The sequence below is a fragment of the Ischnura elegans genome, chromosome 6, assembly GCF_921293095.1.
Source record: "Ischnura elegans chromosome 6, ioIscEleg1.1, whole genome shotgun sequence".
Lineage (NCBI taxonomy): Eukaryota > Metazoa > Arthropoda > Insecta > Odonata > Coenagrionidae > Ischnura > Ischnura elegans.
The window spans coordinates 119,636,231-119,662,367 of record NC_060251.1 but is presented as its reverse complement, the minus strand read 5'-3'; the positions used below and the strand labels follow the sequence as shown (position 1 = coordinate 119,662,367).

At 40.7% G+C, this 26,137-nt stretch overlaps 1 protein-coding gene across 3 annotated transcripts in view; it reads right to left on the bottom strand.

The window, feature by feature from the left end:
- Positions 1-26,137, bottom strand: part of LOC124161596 (mucin-19) — a 254,653-nt gene that overhangs the window by 119,628 nt on the left and 108,888 nt on the right. Inside the window, exon 3 of one of the 3 annotated variants that reach the window (XM_046537980.1) lies at positions 1,680-1,775. The exons of the other annotated variants lie outside the window; for them this stretch is intronic. The gene's annotated coding sequence lies outside the window, so the exon portion shown is untranslated. The remainder of the gene's footprint in view (positions 1-1,679; positions 1,776-26,137) is intronic. 3 annotated transcript variants of the gene reach the window in all.

Below are 26,137 nucleotides of genomic sequence, written 5' to 3'. Positions count from 1 at the left end.
ACCGGTGGAACACCCGAGAAAATTTTCTACATCACGGTTGGAAGCTTTCGAAATGTGCTACAAAAGAATGAGGATGATCTCATGGATAAAATCTGCGGGTAATTTAGAAGTTTTAATGAGAGTAGGGTAGAGGTCTCTAAAAAAATGCTAGGAAAGGACGAGACAACTTCACCAGCCACACAATGAGACATAATGGTGCGCTGAAGATAAACGCTGAAGTACAGGTGGAAGGGAAAGACGGCAGAGGTAGACCACGATTGGGATTTCATCGATCAGGTGATGAATAGCAGAGGAATTTTAAGAGAGTTAAAAATTATCTAATAGGATAACTGCACCAAAGAAATCTTCGAATTGATGGCCGTTGACGATGATGTTCTACTTCCATCCGGATGTGCACCTATGATCTGTAAGAGGCTGGCAGGATGGAGGAGGCGATTTAGCAGCGATAGAGGCAGTTGTGGTCTCTGACGTACGCTTGCACCGTTGTATTCGATGAATCCAGTCCTCCATGAGAAGATTCCGAAGCGGATATCGGCTGATGCCAAGTGGAATGGAACAATGGCGGTCTTTGGTTACTTTGGGGGTGGGTTCCCCATTTTGGGAGTAATGATCCGGAGGATCAAAACATATTACGCCTCCGTAAGATATCAATGATAATGTAAGAATCGCAAAAAATTCGCCAACAGTACATTCGCGAAAGATAGACTGGTAACGAGAGCTACCTGTTACCAAGGCACGCCACAGTAAGAATACTCGTAATTCTTCGTTTCTTATTCCAGCCCAGACAGCGAACCTTTCTGCTAGAAAAATCGTCCAGCCGCAAACTGTTGCACGGTGGTCCAGGGCCGAGTCAATTTCGTTGGAAACCAACGAGTAAAATATTTCTAAAGTTATCCTCGGGATGGAAATCTCAGTGGATATCTAGGAGTCACCTAGGAAGAGTTCTATGATTTCCCAAAGAATGGAAATCTTAATAATCTCTATAGTATCTGGCTCAGTTTTGTGGAAATTCATTTGAACAATTAAAAAGAACAAACTATGTACTTATCCACCAGTTTATTTTCGTGGTACAACTAGTTTCGACGCAGCGGCGTCATCCTCAGGTACAAAGGTTACAAGCAATGAAAAATCCTTATATATCACGTGGTTTCAGGGTGGGAGGAAGGAGGTAGGTGGAAGGGTTGGAAGGTACCTGAGGATGACGCCACCGCGTCGAAACTAGTTGTACCACGAAAATAAATTGGTGGATTAATACAAAGTTTGTTCTTTTTAATTGTTGAATGGAAATCTTGATGGATACTCTGGAAGGTCTCTAAGTTTTCCTACCTATCAGGTCTCTATCTATGTATCTCTATGGATATCTGGGATGTTTTTCGGGCTCCTAACCGGGTGATAATTTCGTCGAATACGAATATCTCTCAAGATTACCATTTATTTCGTTGCATACGTTGAAATAATTTTTGAGTCTCACTTTGGGTGGTAATTTCGTTAGCATCCAAAGAAATTGCACCCCAGAGGAAAACCAGAGATATCATCCTGCTCAATATACACCGACAAAAAGAGAAATCCTCCGGAATGAATGAATAGAAGAGCGCCGGCCCTCCGAAAACATTCTTGCGGAGTTCACCAAAAAACAAGAAACTGTAAGGGAATTGGGGAGAAGCGGGTCCACTACTAACCGCAAATTCGTCCGAAGGCGATGAGCTGATTGGCGGGAAATGAAACGAGGCCACGCCCTGCGCGTGTGGTGATGGGATCGGCCGGTGGTAACTCACCTGCAGAGAGGAAAACAAAAAGAACCAACGTTAATTACACTGCAGAGTCAAAAAAATGTCGGGGAGACGATAAAGCACAAAAATAATACGAGACATGTGAACGGGTCAGAGATAGCTAGCTGGTGGCGAGAGGTGGATTTCGTCAGATGATGAGAAAAATACATCTTTTGCTATTCGAAGCCGCTAATGTATAAATATCGTTTGATTGGCGCCGCAACATTGACAGAGGCGTAGTATAATAAATGGAAGATAGACAACAGAATTAAACCCTTGCGTGTATACCCGGCTACCCTAACGCATAAAATGGAAACATGCATAATTTTCTAATAAATTTTTCACCTTAAGCTTCCGGATCCCCACGACTTAACATTATAACTACATAAACACACATTAAACGCTTATTGAACGCAAAAAATAGCAATTGGTATCTGTTTTGAAAAGTGACATTTCTATTGACATCCACACGCCTTTGATTCACTTTGTAAAATTTAAATATCCATTATTTTCATGGTAAACGAATTGTGAGGTGAAATATTATAAACAAAAATTACTTACTTAGGAATTTAGAATTTTATAGATGTCCATTTTCGTAAGTCATCACAACAATTTTCGAGGTTGAAAAGAAACAGCCACAGTCGCACTCATGAAAATTTATATTACACCCGATGAGGCACTCCTTGATCCTTAACGGAGGCGATGAAATTGCATTAGGATGTATCGCTATTGTGTTATCAAAACAAGGTATTAAGAATCGGCCTTGTTCTTCGCTAACAATAAGACAAAAACCTCATAATCCGAGGCAAAAACTGGACTCAAAACATAAAAGTAAAAATCCTCGCCAGGTAAATCTTTTACCATAAAATATTTTAATTCCTTCTCCAATCATTAGTATTAGAAAGCTGCTGCAGGAAAAGGGTGAGACTATTTCTAGATTTCGAGTCACTCACGAGGAAAGAAGACAGTTTCCAAAATTTATTACTAAGAGTAAATTTTCATCGTAGCATAACCCCTTACGTGCGTAAAGACACTTTAATTGCCAAATATGGTCTGTCAGTGGAAGATTAGAAATAAACTGAAAATTTCTTTTATTTTTTATTAATATTTACTTAAATTCATGGACTGAGTGAAAATTAATTGTCCAATATTGATTGGAAATTTCGTCATGCCAATGAAATCCTTTCTAGCCTAAGCACATTAATTCAGCGGCTAGATATTGCCATCAGGAGCAAAGACTTTGCCAAGTGCGGGAAGGTGGTGAAGTCTTCAGCAAGTGGTGCGGGCCATACCTCAGCGGCGCGGGCGTCCAGGGGGGTGGATCGCATTACGACGGACCATATCCCGTACTGTTTCTGCCCCTAAATACTCAATTTGAGGTCCTCAGTCCTTAGGGCCGTTGGGGCACGGGGTTCCCCTTATTTTAAAGTTACCACATTTTAGCACGTGAATATTAACCTCATTTGGATCATTTTGATAATACCTATATATTTAGATATAATTTTTTTTTCAATCAAACGTGATCAATTTCTTTTCACTCAGTACATGGATTTAAGTACATGTTAGTAAAAAAAAAAGAAAATTTCAGAGTAATTCTAATATTCAACTGACAAAATATATTCGGCAATTAAAGTGTCTTTGCGCACGTTAGAGGTTGTGCTACGATGAAAATTTACACTTGGTAATAAATATTGAAAACTGTCTTCCTTCCTCGTAACTGACTCAAAATCTAGAAACAGTCTCACCCCTCTCTCTGCACAATCACTCACCATTTTTTTTAATTGTATATGCTTATTTGATTCATCTTGCTTGCTGCCTTGTGGTGCACGTATACATGCCTTGTGGAATCTCACAAAAGAGTACCTGTTACAATAATCTTTTTCTTATTCCCTCAATATATGTACGTGTACATGAACTGCCCACGAAGGATATTGCATGTTGATGAATACACACTCCCTGCCAAAGACCCTCGCTTGCTTGTAGGGTATTATGCAGATGTATAAATGAAATGGGCTTTTGGAAATTGTGGTATAGAAAAGACAGGATTCAGTGCGATAAGGGAAATGTAAACATAGAACAGGGTTTTCCACATGGAAGATGTTCGGCAACGTCTTTTGACTTTGACGTGTGCTGAGTGTGAACGTGGCCCTTGCACTGAGTGCGAGGAGTGGCAGAGAAGGGACACACTCCGCATGAGTTCATGACGTCATCAACTTATCATCATAAGGGCCGTCGATATTTAGTCGCGAATAACAACAATATTAAATAAACTCTATTATTCTATTGCTCAACAAAAATTATCTCTATTATTCTATTGCTCAAATTCCATGGATTTCGTCAGTACAGGACGCTCCCAAAACAAACAAACAAAACATAAGTACACAAAAAAATTACACGATGTATGAACATTCGTTGATAGAACATAGAACATATGAACTAATTAAATGTTGTATACAAATAACTCATCCACACTATAGTAAATTTCACTGTTTAATAGTTCACATTGTTTTAATTAAAATGTATTCCCTCTGAAGATAAATTTTATGGATCCAGGAAATCTGTTATACACATACTTGGGGAGTCGAATGGCGAGGACCTTGCTTAGAAAATGCCCGATTAAGACAATTTTAGTGAATATTTCCTCTGTCAGGGGTCTTCTCCAGCTGGAGAAGTTGGCTACGGATCGTAAAAGAAGAGAGGGCGCTGTATATTATTCAAACTCCACCACAATCGACATTGAGAGATGTTTGGAATCCATCCAAACGGAGGGATTCCTCATTTCACTTTCCCAAAGTCATAACCAGATGCAAACAGTTGATCTGCGTCTGCTATCTGCCTTAAAACCCTTAAAAAGGGAGATTCCACTCTGTGCTCCGCTCCACTTAATTACCAATAAGCGGCAGCAGCCACGCTGGGTGCAGAGGAATGCTGCTAATCGTTATGAAAGGTAAGGCACTCCCATTACTAATTGCGAATACTTTCACCCGACTGCTCATGAAGCAATAACTCCTCTTTCTCGCAGCGCTGCCGAGGGGCTGGTCTGCCATCCCTCCACTGCGCCTATCTCTTTTGCTGCGTTCGCGGGAGAAACGAGCAGACGGCTTCCCTTTCGAGGGAAAATATCCACTCGTGCACCGATCTCATCTAAGGCGGGAGCGGAGCAAAGAATGCGGTCCGCGCTTTTCTGGAATCGCAACGGGGTCGAAGCATCAAATGCGCTCCATCGAACATACGTAGAGCACACCAGTCCACTCGCAAAACTGGAAAAATCTGCTATATTTCATTGGCATTTTTTCATGCGTTTTAACAGCAAATGTTTCAAGAGTTATTGGATACAGCTGAATCCGAATTTGCTAGTCGCCAAGCCAACTTTTGGGTCCTAAGACCCAAATACAAGATGGTGATGATTTTTATCTGGATTCCACACGAAGAATCTACGTCTACATAATACCCTGCGAGCCACCTCTAGGGTGTTTGGCAGGGGGTGATCAATCACCAGCATGCAGCATGCAATTGGACTCCAACATGCACACCACACAATACAAAAACGTCACGCATACTAACAAATTATACTACTATATGCTGTTAAAAATAATAATGAAATTAAGAAACATGCATTAAGTTTTACATAGGTTAGTTGGCTACACCACAAGCCATATAATCTATTTATGAGTTCTATCGCTGCCGTTATAATCTCTTATCGATCGTGGAAAAAATGACATTCTGAATCTGTCTGTTCTGCAATCTATCTCTCTTATTTTATTTATATGATCTGATCTTCCGTAGTATGTTGGCGTCCGTAAGATATGGTTAACTTCGTCAGAAAAGACACTGCTTTTGAATTTATCCAAAAGGTTTAGTCTATTTTTCAATCAACGGTCCCACAGAGATTCCTATCCGAGTTTATCTAAGAGGCCAGTTACACTAACAAGACTATCGTCACTAACAAGACTATCGTAACGACCTTTCACATACCTAGCAGCTCTCCTTTGCACGCGTTCTAACTATGTTATTATCGACTAATACGAGGAATGAAAAGGTAGAAACACTAAGTTTCTTCCTATTCATTCTTCATAATGAATCGCTTTCACAAAGTTACGCCTCAAACCATCAATTGGATTCCACTCTTCAACAAGACATCGTGGATACTATGAATATTATTTAGTAGAATATGTTTAAAACGCCAGCACGAAGCCATATAACCACTTTAAAACGGCCCAATTCCAAAACTTCGGTAATTCCGAAAAAAAATAATGGCGGAGTGTTACTATGGAGTGATTCATGTCATAATATGGGTTTTGGGGTCGACTAATACGAAAAAGGCGGCTCGAGAACGATATTACAACCATTTCTACATACATTTCGGAATGCGTCACAAATCTGAGAGTAGCCACAGCCTGATAATGCTTTAAATTTCCAATTTCGGAACGTGATTTTAGACTATCGTATCTTTTGCAGCCTCATTTTCTTCTGAAATTAATGTAATTAATTTTTTCCACGCACGTATATTTTTTTCTTCATTGCGATAACATATTTGAGCATAAACAGTTAAATAAACTCTCTCCCCTCCATCTCCGGCACCCACTAGGGTGGGAGGCACCAAGGGTGATACGGGGAGAATGGACGTTCGGCAAAATAAGACGCTGATTTATACACAAAAACTAACGTGTGAACACTAATGCCATTGCTGCGAGCTAGGACCTGACAAAAATACGTTACATGATTAGTGGAATCAAATGTCTTTCAATCTATACTTTCGATAGCCAATGTGTTATGCTTCAAATGCTGGCTCTACAAGTCTTTGAAATTTTTTATCCTTCATAGTAACGAGGGGCTGGATATGTATACGGAAAGTCTCACCGTGAAGAGGAAGACTGTATACGCTCACTTTGGGATGTCACTACGACAGCAAGGAAAGGTAGCACTGATTACTGACAGTGAGTCCCACCTCTAGCATCTATTCATGTCCTCGATAGTTCGGGGGAAGAACGTAATCCTGTACTTATCCATTCGGCAAAATAACCCTCTTAAGTTGTCGTTTCTAACTGGTCTAGCCAACGCAACGGGTGTGCTTCTATGATGATGTTTGCCGTGTTGCTCTGAAATGTATATATCTATTTGTAATAGTTCAACCAATTCAAGTCAAGCACGTAGCCTTGGGAGTCTCCAGCGGCCTAATTAGTGAAGCAGGGATTTTAGTGCATTTTTCCCACCGCTTAATTAAAACACAGGTTCTTTCAACAGATTATTTTTCACAGCAAACCCAACGTGGCTTTTGCCAATAACATCCGATCATTTCAGAAGAAAAAACAAACTTCAGCACCTACAACATTGTCATATTTAAACCGATTGTAAAGCTATAAATAAAATCACAAAATAACAATTAATCCTCCATAAAGAAAATAATCACATTGAGACCTTCAAATCTTTATTTATAAAAAGAGCAAATGCTTAAAAGCAACCATTAGAGGAACCGGGACGTAACTATTTCGAGGGAAATGTTACCATTTCCGATAAATAAATGTGATGAGGATTGACTTTTCTGCAGATTTAATAGTGGTCAAAGAATTCCGAAGAGCAACCCGGATACGGCACAGAACGTGATAGGGAGAATACGTTGGGGGGAGGGGGGGAGGACAAGATACCGCCAGCCTCGGACTTGCGGGCACGCGAGGCGCGATGTTTGGCGTGGGGTCCGCCTCCATAGCCTCGGGCGACTACTCTCACGGAGGAAAACGGACACAAGAGAAAAATACACTTTCACAATTGGATACAATTTCATCAATTGGTACCTAAATGTGTACGAGAAGTTATGTGGCATACAATGGAGAGGAAGTCGAGTTCGAGAAACGGATTAAATACTGTTTACGCAATGAGAAGAAATTCATTTAAGAAAGCAAGCGAAGATCTGAGAGATGAGGATAATTTTTTGCAAAAATGAGATTTCCGCAAAAACATCAAACCCCACCTCCCCTTCACCACCACACGTTGCTTTTTTCAAAAATAAGCGCTAAATAAGTTTAGAAGATATTCAATAATTAAAACGAACAAACCTTGTATTAATCCACCAATTTATCCGCAGCGGCGTCATCCTCAGGTACAAAGGTTACAAGCAATTAAATATCCTTACATATCATGTGGATTTTCGCGGGGGAGGAAGAAGGTAGGTGGAAGGAGTTACTATTGCTTGTAACCTTTGTACCTGAGGATGACGCCGCTGCGTCGAAACTAGTCGTACCACGAAAATAAATTGGTGGATTAATAGAAAGTTTGTTCGTTTTAATTATTGAAATGAACTTCCACGAAGTTGAGCCTAAGAATACGTAGATTTTCAGGAGATATTGTTGAAAACTTATGTTCCACTCTCTCCGTGCAAGAACCATAGTTCGTTCCTCACTCCTTATTGAACTCCACCTTTGGTCATTACCTGGTACTCACACTATTGTCTACAATTGAAGATATGGCTATTAAACTCTAGTTTTCTGCTTTTAAGTATACTCCTTGGAGGAGAGCAACTGAAACACCCTCCAGAGCATATAAGTCAGCTGGGGCAAGATCACGAATGTAAGGAGGCTGGGGAATCAATACGATAAAATTTTTAGCAAGTTATTCGGTAACCACGAATCCTGGATAATGTCAAAGTGGCTTGCAAGAATTCTCTGATGGATTTTTCGACTGTTCACTGCCAGGGTGCGTACGGATCGTGGAAAAATCACCTGCAGAAGTGAGATTATACAGAAGGAGCGAACTATGGAGACTATTAGAGATTTGTAGCGATATTTCCATTATATGTCTATAAATGAATATGCTCTCATCACATAACATACACACCCAGTATATTTCATTCACATGACAATTTTTCACCAAGTTTTGATAGTCGTTAGCCCTTTTGTCCAATGCGCATCTGTGAGGTCGGCCCGACAATCATGGACGTACTCCTTCCGTGAAATGGGTCGATCGTGCCATACATACTGCATATCCTACTAATTGGCTCTCAGAGAAAGTCGCCTATCAACAGACAATCTCCTCCGTCGCCCTCAGAATTTTTGGAAAGCCTCCCAATACATCTGAAAAGCATATTAGTGGGCACGAATATTACAATAGAGGAGGATTTTCCACTCTCGGCCACTAGATGGCGAGTTGTCACCCGCCGCGCATTTCAATGGACCTTTCTAAAGCCGACACAAGCGTCGCTGGCGGAAGAGCGATCTGAAATTCACGGGCAAGTGAGCGAGTAATTAGGGCTGTGAACCGAAATTTACATCCGTGATAATGAGAGATCTATTATCTTCTGAATGCCATTTCTCGCGACTGTTAGGAACTCTATTGCAAAAACTGAGAACTAATGAATTGCTCTCATTGATGCGTAGCGGACATTTTTTCAAACAGATAAAAAAGCGTCCAAATGTTGGTTTTTCATTGCATTAGGAGGAGGAGAAGCGATAGCTAAAGGTCATCTACACCATTTGGGAGTGTAGGGCAGAGAGAAAACCGGTGTCGGTATTAGCCTGCTCTTAACGGACTTGACTTGAAATGGCCTCCACACAACACTCAAGCGGCGATCGATCGGTCTCGGCAAGTTCTCTGCCACCGCCGGGAATCGAACCCAGGCCCAAGGGGTGTGATGCCAACGCTATAGTCACCACACCAACCCGATCCCCGTGTCCAAAGCGGCGACAAATATCGCACTTACTTCACGGGACGCAGTCTTCCAAAAAAAGTCCCCTCGGCAGAGGACACAAGAAATACATTGCTGCATCCAGAGCTTTCCTTCGAAGGTTCCACAAGCACTCATTTCTTCGGAATTCGTCCGATCTCGGCGAGAATCCGTAATCGTGCCCACATTTTGAGAGGTCGATTCGGAAGGAGAGAAACCAAGGGAAAAGGAAGTGCCCCTTGGGGTGCAGAAATAATATGGACACGTAGAGCATTGCCTTTATGCAAACTTTGATCTCAACATTTTTCCAGAATTAATTTACGCGAGCTTAATAAAAATATTAATTCATACATATTTATTTGACACAAAAGGACCAGACTTTTAATTGATATCATTTTTCGCTGTTTCCGGTGTGACTACGTGAAATTTACTAATTAATATGAAAGAGCAGCATTAATATCTTCGTAATTCCGCATATAAGAAATATAAAAGACTTTTCTTGAATAAGCAACAACTAATTAATAGTAGCGGGCATAACTTGGTGGAAATCCATAATCGCATGTATAGAACGATCAATAACTTTGCTATTTTCACATGATAATTTATTGAGACCAACGAGTCGGTCTTAAGAAACAAGTATCTATTTAATTTCTTCGATGTCCAATGTGCTAGATGAATTATATCTTCTTGGAAGCTTACGACGCAGTATAGATAGTTTGGCGATTAGATTACGTGGAATAAAACAGTTACTATCAATACTTCTTCATGATAACATATTTCGCTGCTCACTTAAGATTAATCATCATTTTAACAGCATGTTGACACCATCATTAACAGCATGCATCATCATCAACATCATGTTGGTACGTCACAAATAAGTTTTTAACAAAATAAGTTTAGTTGCGACGTAGGAAAATCAACTCATGAGAAAACAGCTTCAAATGTTTTATTAGTCCTGCATCAACAAAGCGTTCCGTGGAACAGAAAAGTTTTCTTTTTCGAACTCTCAATAATATTTATCCTCAAGGAAATTCTAAGGAATATTCTTCATTTCGACAGCTTCCCTCATCAGTTCGAGGAAATGTGATTTTTTTTGGCAAGCACTTCAAATTCATCAAAGGAAATTCCGAGGCCTGTTTTTGACCGCGATTGATCCGCGAAGGCTGGTTGGCACTTGGGACTCTTCCTATTCTCTTTTGTATCTGAAGAGGGCGGAATCCATGGCGGCCGGAATGATTCGCAAATGCTCCATGCAAACCTATCTTAAACGGTACAATACTCGCTCAATAAACTGAGTTTTCACTACAGTGCATTTGATATCTAAAGTCGGAAAAATTGATCTTGTAAATATTATAATGAGCTGCGAAATCAATGATGAGGATTTGCCACGAAGAGGGTTTCAAAACGACGGAATGGGCGTGACATGACCTGCGGTTTGGGAGGTCATGAGTCGGCCCAAGGGTGGAGAAATGACGTCGCGTGGTCGTGGACCGTTTAAAGCGACTCTTTGGTCACAGGTGGCGCGCATTTAAAGCGCGACCAACATTTCTGCGAGCGAGCGGCATTTCGTCCGCCGTTTCCCGGGCGACGAGACGATCAAAGCATTTCAGGGGGGGGGCGGAGGAGGGGGAGGGGGGCACTGCACGACTATCGGCCGTTCGAAGAGAGAGAGATAGAAGAGGTGCCCCACTCTCCCTCTCGGCCAATGAGAGGAGACGAACGAAGAGAGAGAGAGAGAGAATTCCTTCACTCAATGCAGCCGAGGCCAGAGGGGAGGACGCAGGCATTCGAAGGGTAACCCGTAAAAATAAGACTGCAGTCCTCTGAAGGACTTGCTATGGTAGATTGTAAACAACAGAAACCGGTATTATTTCAGTTTATCGATCCGTCGCAAACTTTTCTCGCTCTTCGCGACGAGAATGCAACCGTCTTAAACCTTTCGCACATAAGTTGATGACGTCAAGAAATCATGCCAGGCGGGAAACCTCTTCTTAGTTACTTCCCGGTCTTCTGGTGCATGGGCAGCACAAGGTCCATTGATGTTGTCACTGCAAATTCTCTCCACAATAAAACGTTTCTTTCTCTGACGATTGAATTAAATGACACGCTGATGACGTCACCAACTTGTGAAAAGTAAGCGGCAATATTTTCTGTTTTGTCATTTAAACTTATATGGAAATGCTTGAATCGGGTAGTTTCCTTAATCAAAGAAAACGAAAGGCATTGATTGCGATTCCTTACCCACCATTAGTGTATTTATAATATACAAATTATTTGCTTTTAGAAATACCGGTTTAGGCGAATGGCAATGGTCAATTTTAGCCGCATTTGAAAAAAGCCAGATTGGCGCCATGCGATGCCACTCCACGTGACGTCATAGGGACCTAGTTTCTATACGAGTAGATAGGAGTTTTACATCGTCTGAGATTACCAATCCATGCATGATGCACAGAGCTCAGGGAAACATATCTTAAAAATCACCTTTTAAAACTGCCTATGGTCAGAAAGTTTTCTTCGTTTGATAAGGTATTAATAATCCTTATTTAAGCCAAGCGCTACCAGCTAGCAGGGTACTCTGCTACCTGCTAGCAGCCTGCGTCGTATCAGCGCTCAAAGCGTCGCCCCAAGGTCACCTCACTTGCGGCAGCGGGAACCAGAACGACGTCACACGGGGTTTTCTCAGCATTCATACTTAGCCGTCGCGTTTTCGCGCGCTAGAAAATTTTTCACTTTTCGTTTAGTCGCGAAAAATAGATATCGTCATTTGAAAATCTAAAAGCGTGAAATGCGTACTCCAGAAGTAATAATCTTTCGATTTAGGCAATAAAAAAATAATAGGAAACCACCCTATTCGAAATAATTTTCTGACTCTACTTTCCATCTTTCGAAGCCATTCAATGAATTGTGACTTCAGGTCTTAATGTGAACCACTGCTTCGCCTCTTTCACAGGTCTTCAGAACTCGTCGCATTCTTGTTACTTTTTGTTTCAAAAATAAAAAAATATTTACTTCAATAAGTATCTTAAAGAAGAATTTAAGAGAGGTTATTAGCTGGTTGTGGCTGTCTGGAAGGCCCTTCTATCGTGAATGGACTGTTAGAACCACGCCTAAAACCATTCACCCGCTTAGAGACTCGATGCGAAGGTTGGTTCCGATAGGTTGGTATGGTAGGAATCTTACATAGTGGCACGCAACATTCCTGGTTTTTGACAACCCATCACAATTGACACCTTACATTGACACAGGCAAGACTTGCAATTGAGAAAGCAGGAATGCACGCATTTATAAATGAATTTCTCCCCATTAACACTGTAAAATTGCCACGGAAAATGATGAGCCGGGAAAGAGTAGTGGCCACGAAAGCATAGGTACTTCTCCTCCATGTTAACCTCCTGGTTACGGGGAATCTTTTTCCAAAGGCAATTAACATGAAATAAGGACCATTTCACGCCAACTAGGTCTTCAGTTGACCATTGAACTTAAAGACTTTAGGGATCATTGGTATCCTACACGATTTTTTTCCTCAAATAAAAAAATAAAATTTGAAGTGTGTTGCGAAAATTAAAAAGAAAAAGAAAGCTACACCCGGAAATATTCGACGCGGCCATTTTCCGCGAAAACGAAATTTTTGATGCCTCATTTTTCAGAATAAATCCGCGTAATATGTGTTCTAAGGATTTATTTTTACGGTAAGTTCTTAAAAATCTGAAAATGTTCTCTCATAAGATAATACTTACATTGTTCTATTACATATACTGTATCAATAATTACCGAAAGCATTCTTCCATTTACGAGAGAAACAAACATTTATTTCTTTAGGTGCAATGCCCGTTCCGAATCCACTGGAAGGTGAACGCACATTTGGAGACGAAGAAACTCGTTATTTTCCATGTTTTCAGCCTCTTAACTTTTGAATTTCAAAATCTAAAAGATAACACGACGCTGTGTAGCGAACAGTAAATATGTAGACTAAAAATATAAGCTTATATTGCATGTAGTTGTAGTGGGTGAGCCAACGCCGAAGAAATGAAAGCAGTGAAGTGATGAGCGGCGAATCATCATTGCCCACCGCTCCCTTCATTCTTCTCTCGCCTCGTTATCCGCAAAAGCGCTCGAAATGTGATATGGCAAAGAGCGATGATGATGAAAACGCACTGCAGCAAGGGCGTACCCAGGATAAAAACTAGGGGGGTGGGCAAAGTTAACGGTAAGATTTGAGCATCGGAAAGGTAAATGAAACCAATATTTTGAGGAAACTGTAACAGCTCTTTATTATTCTTTTAAATTATTTTCATGAAAGTTATTATTTTCCTTAAAAACATTCGCGATTTTTGCTTCTAGGGGGGGGGGTCAGCTGCCCCCTCTTGCCCCTCGCTGGGTGCGCCCATGCATTGGAGTGATCAAATGAGTGATGAAGTAGACATGAAAATAGAGAGAGAGAGAGAGTGAATTGTGTATGTGTCAATAAGGTGGTTTCCTATTATTTTTTATTGCCTAAATCGAATGATTATTACTCCTGGAGTACGTATTTCACGTTTTTAGATTTTTAAATGACGATATCTATTTTTCGCGATTAAATGAAAAGTGAAAATTTTCAAGCGCGCGAAAATGCGACGGCTAAGTATGAATGCTGGGAAAACTCCGTATGACGTCGTTCTGGTTCCCGCTGCCGCAAGTGAGGTGACCTTGAGGCAAAGCTTTGAGCGCTGCTACGACGCAATATGCTAGCAGATAGCAGAGTACCATGCTAGCTGGTAGCGCTTGGCTTAAATAAGGATTATTAATACCTTATCAAACGAAGAAAACTTTCCGACCTTAGCCAGTTTTAATATGTGATTATTAAGATATGTTCCCCTGAGCTCTGTGCCTCATGCATGCATTAGTAATCTCAGACGATGTAAAACTCCTATCCACTCGTATAGAAACTAGGTCCCTATGACGTCACGTGGAGTGGCATCGCATGGGCGCCAATCTGGCCTTTTTCAAATGAGGTTAAAATTGACCATTGCCATTCGCCTAAACCGGTATTTCTAAAAGCAAATAATTTGTATATTATAAATACACTAATGGTGGGTAACGAATCGCAATCAATGCCTTTCGTTTTCTTTGAAGAAGGAAACTACCCTACTGGCTGGATGATCGAATCGATATCCGAGTGAAAACAATTTTCGGGTTCAGGTGGATTACACGTTTTCCTGGTGAATTAATGCGATTCTCGGGCTTCCGACCAAGTCAGGTTCCCAATTCCCGCTCTGTTCTCAAATGCCCTTGACCCTAAATAGACACTCTGTCCCTGAAGAACGATCCATCACCACGGCTCCCTCCACTTTCCCTCTTCATCCCTAAAATGGCAAAGGGGGATGGAGCGATGATTGCCTTGGGATCACACAAGGAGACACGAATGGACAGCCTAACCCCATCGGAAAGCAGAGAAAGATTCATCGCAAATTTAGCATCGTGGACTGTTTATGAATATGATGATGGCTATGTGAAATGAAGTGTGAAAAGGGTTCCTCGTCAGTTGTATTCATGGAAAGGTTATATCGCTAAATATTGTTCTGTAATATTATAGAAATAAGACACTGCAATATTTTCACTGAGTTTTATTATTACAAAACGCGTTTCGTCATTATCAAGTGTGGAATATGGCAATGTCTTATTTTAATAATATTAAGAACTTCCACCATATCGTGCCCAACATCATACAAGATATTGTTCTGTAACTCAAAATTCAAGCCTTTCCATTGGCAACGCTGCGATAAAAACCAAAGGACGGTTGTTCATTACCCTTCACCCCTGCTCCCTCTCACATCTTCACTCGTGCGACGTCATCCCCGAATTGGCCACTTACATTTAGAGAGGGATGCGCACCTCTAGCGGTCGGCCACTCCTCATTCCCTCTCTTTCTCTCTCTCTCAATCACGGACGAAGGTTACGCGGCTCTCACATAACAAGAGATTAGCCTCGACACAGTTAAAAAATTAAATCACATTTCGGCGGCTAATTACTTTCACAAACGAACAATTATTGGACACGGATTAGAAAGAAACTTGATGAGTGAGAGTTTGACGGTCGAAGGCTTAGTTAGAACATAGAATGAATCGCCCAAAATGGTCCATGCCAACCTTCCATTTTCGACTTCCCTCTTTTTTCCCTCGTAACCAGTCTAAATTTAAATTTCCATGAATTTATACCGATGGAAAATCAGTCGCATACAAGGGTTTTATGAAAAAATGCAGAAAGGTATATTGTGTATTTTAGTCAAGCAGGATTAGAAGTACTAACAGAATTGAAGTCCAGTGGCGCCGAGTCGGAGCTCTGGCTGGCGCCACCCCCAGCCACGAAGACTACATAGCGTCGTTGGAACGCAGTAACACGTAAAACCTCCATTTCAGTTTTTGGCCTGAGCCTCTCAAGATTATCCCCGTGACTTCCTCGGCTTTCCCGACCTGCCTAGAACCTTCGAATCCCACCTCATTGATTAGGGTGCCTTACCAAAATCGGTAGAATTCTTTAATGATAATACACTTCGCCAGACTATTAATTCATCGCAGAGAAAAGGTTTTTTTGGGCTAAAATAGATTTAAGAGGAAAGTTATAGACGGCAATTTCAAGAGCAACGTTTGAAACGACCCTCGCTCGGCAAGGGCACTTGCTACGGAGCGATAGAAACCATCTAAGAGTCAACGTAAGCGAGAGAGTTCAGAGAGGCTGCGCGGAGACCAAATCTGATGACAACAATGATAGCAAATGAACTGCCCCTAACTTATGGATGGATTTTATTAAAATCCTGATATTTCCCTTATTTTCGGGAGCATTAACTTTAATGGGAATAAAATTTATAATTGAAATGACTTGAAAACGGATGGTACTGTTGAAATCAGCCAATCAGATCCATCGGCGATCACGCGATCTGTGATTAACTCTATTTTGACCGCTGCCAAATCGGTCTAGCACACCTATCCGCTCGCTTTCGATATCTGATCCTCCCGGAGAAGCCCTGTGGCTTTTTATGGTCACTCAGCCAATTCTTACAATTTTCGTCTGTCGTTTGTTCCTTAAAGACCGTATTATTAAAATGGCTAGTTTAGAAATAAGCAATAGCTCCACTTTCACTTGTAAAACGAGCGTATGGTATACAGAGAATGGCGTCATGTTGGATATTTAAAAATTGAAGAAACTGCGACTCATCGTGATAATAATGTAGTGACTTCCCCTTGCTTTCCACATCGCAGTACTGCAGATTTAAAGTAAATATTACCGCGCCTGTAGTGTTGCTGTACTAACACAATGAAACTACGAAATACAATGTTAGTTACATTTTAATTGATGCTACGTATAAATTGAGCCTTATAGTTCACCATTTGCTTTTCGCACTATACGAGGCAAATAATTCAGAGACAATCATGCTCAAAGAAAATTAATTTTACTTTTTTTTTCTTATAAAAACGATGTCTTTTAAATATTTTTTACCTCGTAATCATCACTACATCATCATCATCGTAAGTAAACAATCCCAAGATTGGTTTGTCGTATATCTCCTTTCTCTTCTCCTACCCGCCTTTTCATATTGATTAACGTTTTCTTGAAATGAAATAAACGCATTGGCCGTAACTTTTCATCTGCAAATCGCATCAGCCATTGACCGCAGAAGCCTAACCAGGGATTACCTCGATACTTCAAAGAACTTATAAAGAGGCAACAGCGACAATTTCAGCAACCTGATCTAAAGCTTACAAATGGCAGCGCGACCTAAATAAGCCCTCAATCACTCGTAAGTCTGAAGAAATCAATACAAAAATGCGGGGATTGATAATGGCATAAACACGCAATCACATCACGTAGCACACGCAGAATGATAAATTACAAAAATTACAATTACAGTGAATTATAAAAGTATAATGGACTCAGCACCTTAATAGATTACCACCAATGAAATTGGTCGGACTTAAGTGGATTTACTCATGCATATACGAAAAGTTTTTGTCAAGAGTGACGCTGGGCAATTGACTCAGATTCAGTCCCTACATTATGCAACATTAAGCAACTTTGCTTTCTTTAAAAACAATCGCATTTGAATGGATAGAGCAGGGGGGGAGAGGGCACATGACTATCGCTATCCGTGCATGAAATTCTCTCGAGCTCGCTACCTGGTGAGACAATTGAAGGCAGTTGCCGACTCGTCGCCCGGTGCCAAGACCACTGATGGCAGTTTGAAGTGACAGTGGACAAACGGCGTTAAGAGGCGCGTGATTGGTAAAGCCTCCATTGTTGAGGTGGAGGACTGAAGCAGGAATACTACACGGGTGCTCCAACAGGTCAGATTTCTCAAGACCAACGTTCCGATTCTCGACTCGCAAATCGTCATCACGACAGATGACTGTCGAACTGAGGTTTCTGATCGCCTTAAAAACTATGAAAATTATTTCTGTATCACCCTTGTAATAAAGTTTTAATACTTGAGATGAAATCAAACGTTTACAAAGGTCTACCTTATTTGAAAACGCCCTACAATTTTCATTATTATAATATAAATTTTTTACGAGTTATAAGTCAAGAAAAGTTCAATGATTTGAGCAGCACATTAGAGGAAAACGGATACAACAGAAAGGACATCAGGAAGAGAATTGAGTTCGTGAAGGAGGCGTTCGTGAACAGGAAGGAGTTTACGAGGGGATTATCATGTAATACGTTATACGTCGATCCTCTCATGGATGAAAATATTATAGAATTTGGAATGATCTCATTTTGTGTGAAATTGAAAAACCAAAAATGAAAAACATAAATCCGTGTCAATGCGCCCCGGTCTCCCCTCTTAACTGCAGGAAAAGATGAGGGCTGCGTGGTAGTGTGAGCACAGAGCAGAACCCAAACCATTCCGGCCACACCCCTTTCCTTGAAGGGGGCAGTCGTCCAGCGAGGCGCTTCGGCCTTTGCAGGAATCTGGCGAGTGTAAAGAGGTTGAAATGGGGGCGAGGGGGTGGAGAGGGGCGGGGCGGGTTCATTCGACCATTAACCGCCTCTTTCGCGCTCTCTGCTTCAAAGGGGGAGGAAGTGGGGTGGGTGGGGTTGCGAATTGATGGGGGTGGGAGCCTCGAATGCAGAGGAGAAGAAAGGTGGTTGGCCGATTAAGAACTCAACGCGGGCAACAATCAGAGAGACGAGTTTCGATTTCAAAGAAATAAAACAACGGTGATTTGAAAGGAAAGCGACGCAATCACTCAGTGATACAACCCGAAGGCTGGTTTGGATAGGCGAGGATAGAGCTCACGTCGGACTTAGCATCAGGTGTGTGAATTTCACACATCAGGGTAAAGGGAGGAGGGCAATTCTTTTACAATTGGTAAGCAATTTTACTGCCCGATTAAATTGCATTCATATTGATATTTTTAGATTTCAGCTATGGTGAAAAGTCATTCCCCCCTATCAGCTGATAAACCACAAGATTAAACCGATGGCACGGAGAGTTTAGATTCCCGTTTCACGCACGAAATACTAATTGATGAGTCAATAAAATCTAATCTATAGAATGAGGAATCAGGTTATCCAGCATATGTAGACAAAGGAATTATGGAAAGGTTGGAACACTTACGACGAGACGCTAACGAATGTATCGGCGCTGAGCAAGTGAATGGTCTGTTCTGGAATGGGGTGCTATGAAGAGCGTGCAAGGGGGATGCAAGGAATGAAACGTCCCTTTCCCTGATGTGCCACCTCCCACTCGGATGATTTCATTTGGAGATGCACGTGCGAATGTTTCACCCGGGATTTGAACGCGGGACCTTTCTCTCAGCAGATCCACGCAATTACAACCGGGCCACCCCGCTCCCCAAGCGTGACGTTCTCGAGCGGAAAGGAATTCGCCTAAAACATTCCTATTATGCTGTGCACCCTTTGCTTAGGCCGGTGTGAGGTCTACTCCCACCTATTCAAACCAACATTATGCCTGTAATACAATGGACGCAATACGTAAGGAAACGAAAACGTCATTGCACTTAAACGGAAGTAATATGCAAGGAAGATGGCTGATTCTCATCCACAGCATGCGTATAAGCCAATGAGAACGCTTCTTCAGCACTGCTGGTTTCAGTGCAATATATTGTGCGAAAAACAGGAAGTGGGTGCTGGGCAATGCAATTGGCCACCGCCGCATGTCCAAGAAAGCCATGGGCGAGCCACCGCGTGTACAAAGTAAACCCACAAATGAATACCGACAGTACCTGTGCCTCCATTTCCTTCATCTGGTTAAAATGTTGACAAATTAGGTATAAAGGTATTTAGGTAAACATTTATATACTTCAATAGAAATTTTCCAAAATTTAATTAATTTCTCCACAGATTTCAATATATTTTGTAATATCTTGAGCTCTATGCATCTTGATATCTTAATGAAGATAACACAAAATTTATTGAAAATGATCGTCAAAGTAATTTTGTACATTGCTAGTAATTTTTAATTTATTAATATATATTAGAACTACACGAATAAAGTCAGGATCAACTGTCTGCATCGGAACTCATCTAACTGATTCCGTCTTCTTGATTTTGAATATTGGTCTTATGGCTTACGTCCATTGTCGGTTGCAGCAACTATTGAAATATTAGAACAAAGGACTGTCGCGTACCGAACGAAATGCATTAAAATTTAACTCTTCCCACAAATTCAGAGAATATTTCTCCACAGATTTCAATATATTTTGTAATATCTTGAGCTCTATGCATCTTGATATCTTAATGAAGATAACGCAAAATTTATTGAAAATGATCGTCAAAGTAATTTTGTACATTGCTAGTAATTTTTAATTTATTAATATATATTAGAACTACACGAATAAAGTCAGGATCAACTGTCTGCATCGGAACTCATCTAACTGATTCCGTCTTCTTGATTTTGAATATTGGTCTTATGGCTTACGTCCATTGTCGGTTGCAGCAACTATTGAAATATTAGAACAAAGGACTGTCGCGTACCGAACGAAATGCATTAAAATTTAACTCTTCCCACAAATTCAGAGAATATGCTACAGTTTTTGTGCCCAAAGTAAGACTGCCCCACAAAGCTCAGCCACAATCACTCACGCTCATGGTGAAAGTTGATGCTTTAAGGCATCTTTTTTAGGAGACACACCATCTAAAAATAATTAGGCGTTCAAATCTTTCTTTAAACAGTAAATATTTCTTGTTTTGACAGCCACGATAACAAATTCTCATTGTGTCGGAGGTTTGGAGGCATTTAAAAAAAATTTAACATCAATTGTTTTTGGCAAAGTTTCAGTTATCGTCCCAACTATCTTCAGGTTTCCTGAAAATTTTATGATTCATTCACTTCATACAATCGATGCATCGGCTATGACATTGCAACTTCACTCTCATTAAAAAATCGTTCAAAGAGAATCAAATAGAAATTTTTGAATCACTAAATAATGCCTTAAAATATTATGCCTTGTAAATTTGAAAAATATTCGGTTAAAGTGAACTTAGATTGTGAAGTTAGATTTATATGCGATCCACTAATAGAGAAAAATAATCTTCTGAATACTCGTAGATATTTTTAAGAAAAAAAAATGAAATTATATTTAATATAAGAAATGCAGCCCAACCTCCTTGAATAAATATAAAAAACTAAATTCTCCCTCGTGTGCTGCTACAGGAGGCAGATAATTTTTTACTAAAAGGACACATGAAAAGAACAATTAGATAATACTATCACATATTTTAAGTAAAAATTGAAGATAACAAAAAAGAAACATGCAGTGAGCCCCGCTATTGCGCACCGTCTTTCACGTGAAGTTATTTATAAATATTGCTCGAATATTTGGGGTGGAAAATTTTCAAATTCCTTTCCATGTAGTGGCAATAAAAAACGTATCACCCTAAAAAACCTAAAAAGTCAGAAAACGAGATGGTTACAACTCACAGTATCTGTAGGAAGGCAGGAAATATTTAACTAGACATTCCTCCCCCGTGATAATACGCGGGGTTGCTGGAGAAGAAAGTGTTTTTCGCTCCGCAGTCACTTTCCGTTTCGGAGAAGAATAACGGCGGTCGCGTTCTCATAAGACACGCATCGACGTCAGTTCCCACATTTTCCATGAAAGCAGGAACTATTAGAGGAGTGAATCGGGCGCTACATTCCCAATTAGAAGTAATAAATTCCCTTTCCGAGGATTATCCGCCAAAGAATGTCGTGCATTCAAGGAGTCACATCACGCGCCAAACACGCAGTGGCAACATTCCACAAAAGAGGAAAAATCATTTGCCTTCACTAGGATTCGAACCCGAATTCGCGCCAGGTGTTCTACCGCCTGAGCTTCCGACCTCTGCTGAGATTTTTCGGCTTTAGAGGGTGGCATCAACAGAAAAATTCCCCTCCATGGCGTACGTAAACATGAAAGCAAAGAGAGCGAAACTAATTAGTCCATTCTTACGTATTCAATAACATTCATTGAATAAATCAGGCAATTATTACTAATATCATTCAGGTATAAGTATACCTTTAACTTCATGCCGTTCCTACAACACAGAGTGTGTTCTAGTTTTCATTCGGTTATCAGAAGTTGTATGGCGCCTCCTACGCATTGATTATTTTACAAAAGACCTATCGGATCCTTTCCTTTTCGTTTTGCATTTCGCTTAACTTTCGTGGGCCGAGAAATATTTTACCGAGAAATAACTCAACATAATTTTAATACAGTGTGTGCGGCAAAGTTGCAGTTTCTTTATCCAATGAGTGATGCAGGGAACCCACCTGCAACGCGATTTTTTCTATAATTTTAGAATAGTGTTGTGAAGCTAATTCTCCGTTCGGTATTAAGTGCCCGCTGATATTTTTCTAAAATCACCACTTTGAAAAGGATATTACTGTATTTATATTATACATAGATTTGCAATTATTTGTATTCTTTATAATATTTCTTTAAAATATCCGCCATAAAGTCCTTGGGACTTGCCGAGGACAAGACAGATTCTTTATAATCCCTATTTTTAATTCAGTTTCAATTTTTCAGGAGTGCCTGTCGCTATTTTCAATTAGGCTCGGCGAACTCTATAAAATATGACGGTGAGATTGCATAATTTTACATCATTACGTTATCATCATCGCCGTCACCATTGGTCAATAATCCTAGGGCTAGTTAGGCGCACCTCTTCACACAATTCTCTTGTCATCTTATCATTGCACATTTACGTTTTTTTTATATCTTTCGCATACTTCTTGGCCAGTTCCGCATATTACATTCAAGATGACGATAAAAATGTTGTATTTCCGTAATGTTCATGTGTTCCACAAAATCAACGCAAGAGAACGCCTCATCCCATTGAAGCCACCCCGCTAAGAGTCGTTGGGAGACGTCGGCCCCTAATGATCGCTTTTCCCCGACTCTCTCTCTCTCTCTCCAATTGAAGGCGCTTTCCTTTCGCACTCCATTAAGATCCGCCCGAAGAGAGCACACCGCATCACAGGCCTCTTTTTACGGATAGAGCGAACGTGTGTGTGTGTGGGAACCACCATTTAAATCCGACCAATCGCAGCCCATTATAGCGGTCACACCTGATCTCGGGTGCACCGGAAGCGCCGCCCCGCACCTCTTTTGTTTCTTCCCGCCGCGAAGAGCGAGAGAGCCTCTCCACGGATCACGACGGTGTGTGAAGACACACTCTTTAATTGGCCAACAGAAACAGCGCCCACGGATAATATCAACTCCCTTTCTTTCAACTTCTCTCTGAATTAGCTCCCCCTCTTTTTCAGATTCACTCTCTCTGCATCGTGGAATTGGGAGTTGTGGTCCTCCTAAATTAGCGCCAAATCGGACTCGGGCTCATCCGGACTGCTCCAATTTCACCTTCACTGCTCTGGCCCACCAGGACGTGTCCCTGTGGGCCACTCTGACTGGAAAATTAAAAAATGGATTGCATCATATATATATTTATCTCTAATTTGATAATTGCGACGATCAAAACGTTTCCCCGCCTTAGTAACGGCCAAGTACGATGGTCGTTCAATATAAGGTATCAAAACAAATTATATTGGGTGATTTAAAAAAATATTTTTCATTGCAGTCTTCTTTCTATAAATTTTTTTAAGCATTTTCCTGAGCATTTTCAGCCGTCCAAAAAATTGAATTTCGGGATCTCCTCAAAATAGGCATTAGTTTTTGGCGATTACACCTCTTTAATAGATGTAAAATTTTGTACGCAACGCCATTTCTTCATGTTTTGATACTATATATATATAGTCTCCAGAGGCCAAATCAGGTGAATACAGTGAATTTCAAATAATTTAAACTTTAATTCTGTAATTTTAACTATTGATTATGAGCAGGTGTGCAACCGTGCATTGTCTTATCAAAGGAAAAAAAAATTCTGCTCCAAACGAGAGCGCCGTTATTGATTTCTAAAATCAACCGGTCCAATAACGATGCATAATACTCTCCTGTCATCTTTTCTTCCTTTTCCAATTATTCAATGGATATAATTCCGCATCATCATCATCACTGGTCAACAATCCTAGGATTGGTTTGACGCAGCTCTCCACTCAGTTCTCCTATCAGCTAATCTTTTCAAACCTACGCATTTCTTCTCTTTCACATCTCTCTTTACTTGTTCCATATATTTTGTTCGGGGTCTTCCTTTTCCATTCTTGCCTTCCACTTGTCCTTCGACGACTGTCTTCATCAGGCCATCATGTCTCAAGATGTGGCCTATAAGGTTGTTCCGTCTTCTTATTAAGGTTTTCACGAGGCTTATCTTCTCTCCTACCCTTCTTAGGACTTCCCCTACCCTTCTTAGGACTTCCATATAATTCCGCATACATTCCAAAATATCGTTGCCATGACTTGACCGGCCTATTTCAACATATTCGCCTGCTTTGTAGCCCGTTCATCTTCAAATGTCCATTGTTGTACCTGTTATTTGGCCTCTTTAGTGTGGTGATGAATCCATATTTCATCTAAAGTTATGAATTGATGCGGAAAATCCTTAGGATTGCGAAGGAGAAGCGCCAAAACAGACTTTGCGTTGACCACACGATTGCGTTTATTCTAGAACGTGAGAAAACGCGGCTGCGATTTTGCCGATATTTTTTCCACGCCCAAATGTTCGTGCAAAATTGAAGAAATTGTGCGCTGCGATATGCCTGTGGCCTCACATATATCGCGCATTTTGATTCGTCTAGCACTTTAAACCATATCGTGGATTTTTTTCAATCATTTTGGGGAGTAGACACTTCCACAGAGCGTCCGGAACAATGTTTATATTTTTGAGTGTACGGCAAAGTTTGAACTCATTTACTCAATTGTAAATTGCAGATATTCCGTGATCTTCATTCAAGTTATCTCTGATATCTTTCGGCGTTAACCCTTTCAAAAACAATGGTTTGATCACCGCACAAAACTCAATTATATCCATTTTTATAAACAAATGAAAGTTGTTCACTACAATCGGCAAAAACAAAAAAACTATGGAATGGATACGGCTGAAACTTTAACAGCTAACTAGTCACGAGTGCTTTTTTTCTCTAGTCAACATTAATTTTTAATACTATGAGAGTAATTTCTTGGAGATTATAAGGCTTTATTGAACGACCCTCGTAGTTTTCTTCATGCCAGCGTAGTACGGAAAACGAATCCGCCAGCTCATTTACATGTGGTTGTGACGCAGTGAATAAACCAATCAGCAAATCTAAGTTCGCGAGGAAACTGACTGCCCGAACGCGAACTACGATCGCCCGAGACTAGACTGAGGTGGGCGGACATGACCGATTACGGCCAATATACGACGATACTTACGTTCACTCTCAACACTACTCCGATACATATCAATTGAAGGCAACGACGAAAAAACGCAGACATATTTATGTGTTTACCAATAATTTTTTAATGTGACTTTAATTTTTTTCAATAGAAAAATTAGGGTTATGTTCCAGACCGTTACACGAGTCTTGATCCTGACTCAAACTTGACTCAGTTACCACGTTGTTGGTGTGACGAGACCTCTCTCTAGACCCAAAACTCGCTCAGACAATTCTCCTCACTTGATTATTAGAGTACCAACTAAATTTGTGTCGCTAAGTTGAAAGATATCCGCCCCCGTATCCTCACAGTTTTAAATCTGCCTTAAATATACCTAAAATGGTGATATTTTACTCCGGTAATGCTAGTTATTGAGTAGCAGGAGATCATGGATGACAAGGGTTTAGGTACGTGCATCATTTTCATCATTTTAAAGTGAACTTTACCACAACTACCTTAGCTCAAGTGAGTGGCCTTGAAGTTAGGATCTAAAATATGAACTCAAACTCAACATGAGTTCGATATCCGAACCACCGAGGTTGAGTGCAAACTCAAGAATGAGTCAGGCTTAGGAATACTTTCAGAATGCGATTCTAAGTAACTAGATGACACTGTGAGAATGGCTGTGTAAGAGGGTATCATTGCCTCTGCGGTATAAGTATCTCATCAGATCGCCATAACATTCCTTTCCGCAGTTTAAAATCGACAGCAGTAATAGTTTAGGCATGACTAATTCTAAGTAAGGATTAATCTGAGCTGTCATTTCGACGTATTCATAATGCTGACATTGAGGAAGATGACACCTCGTGCAAAGGGAAGGAGAAAATAATGTTTCGGTGGTTCTCGCTAAGTGGAGGCGAAAAAAATATGTTGGAAAGGGAAGGCGGTGGGGGCGGGGTCAATTGAGGGCCAATCAGCGTAAT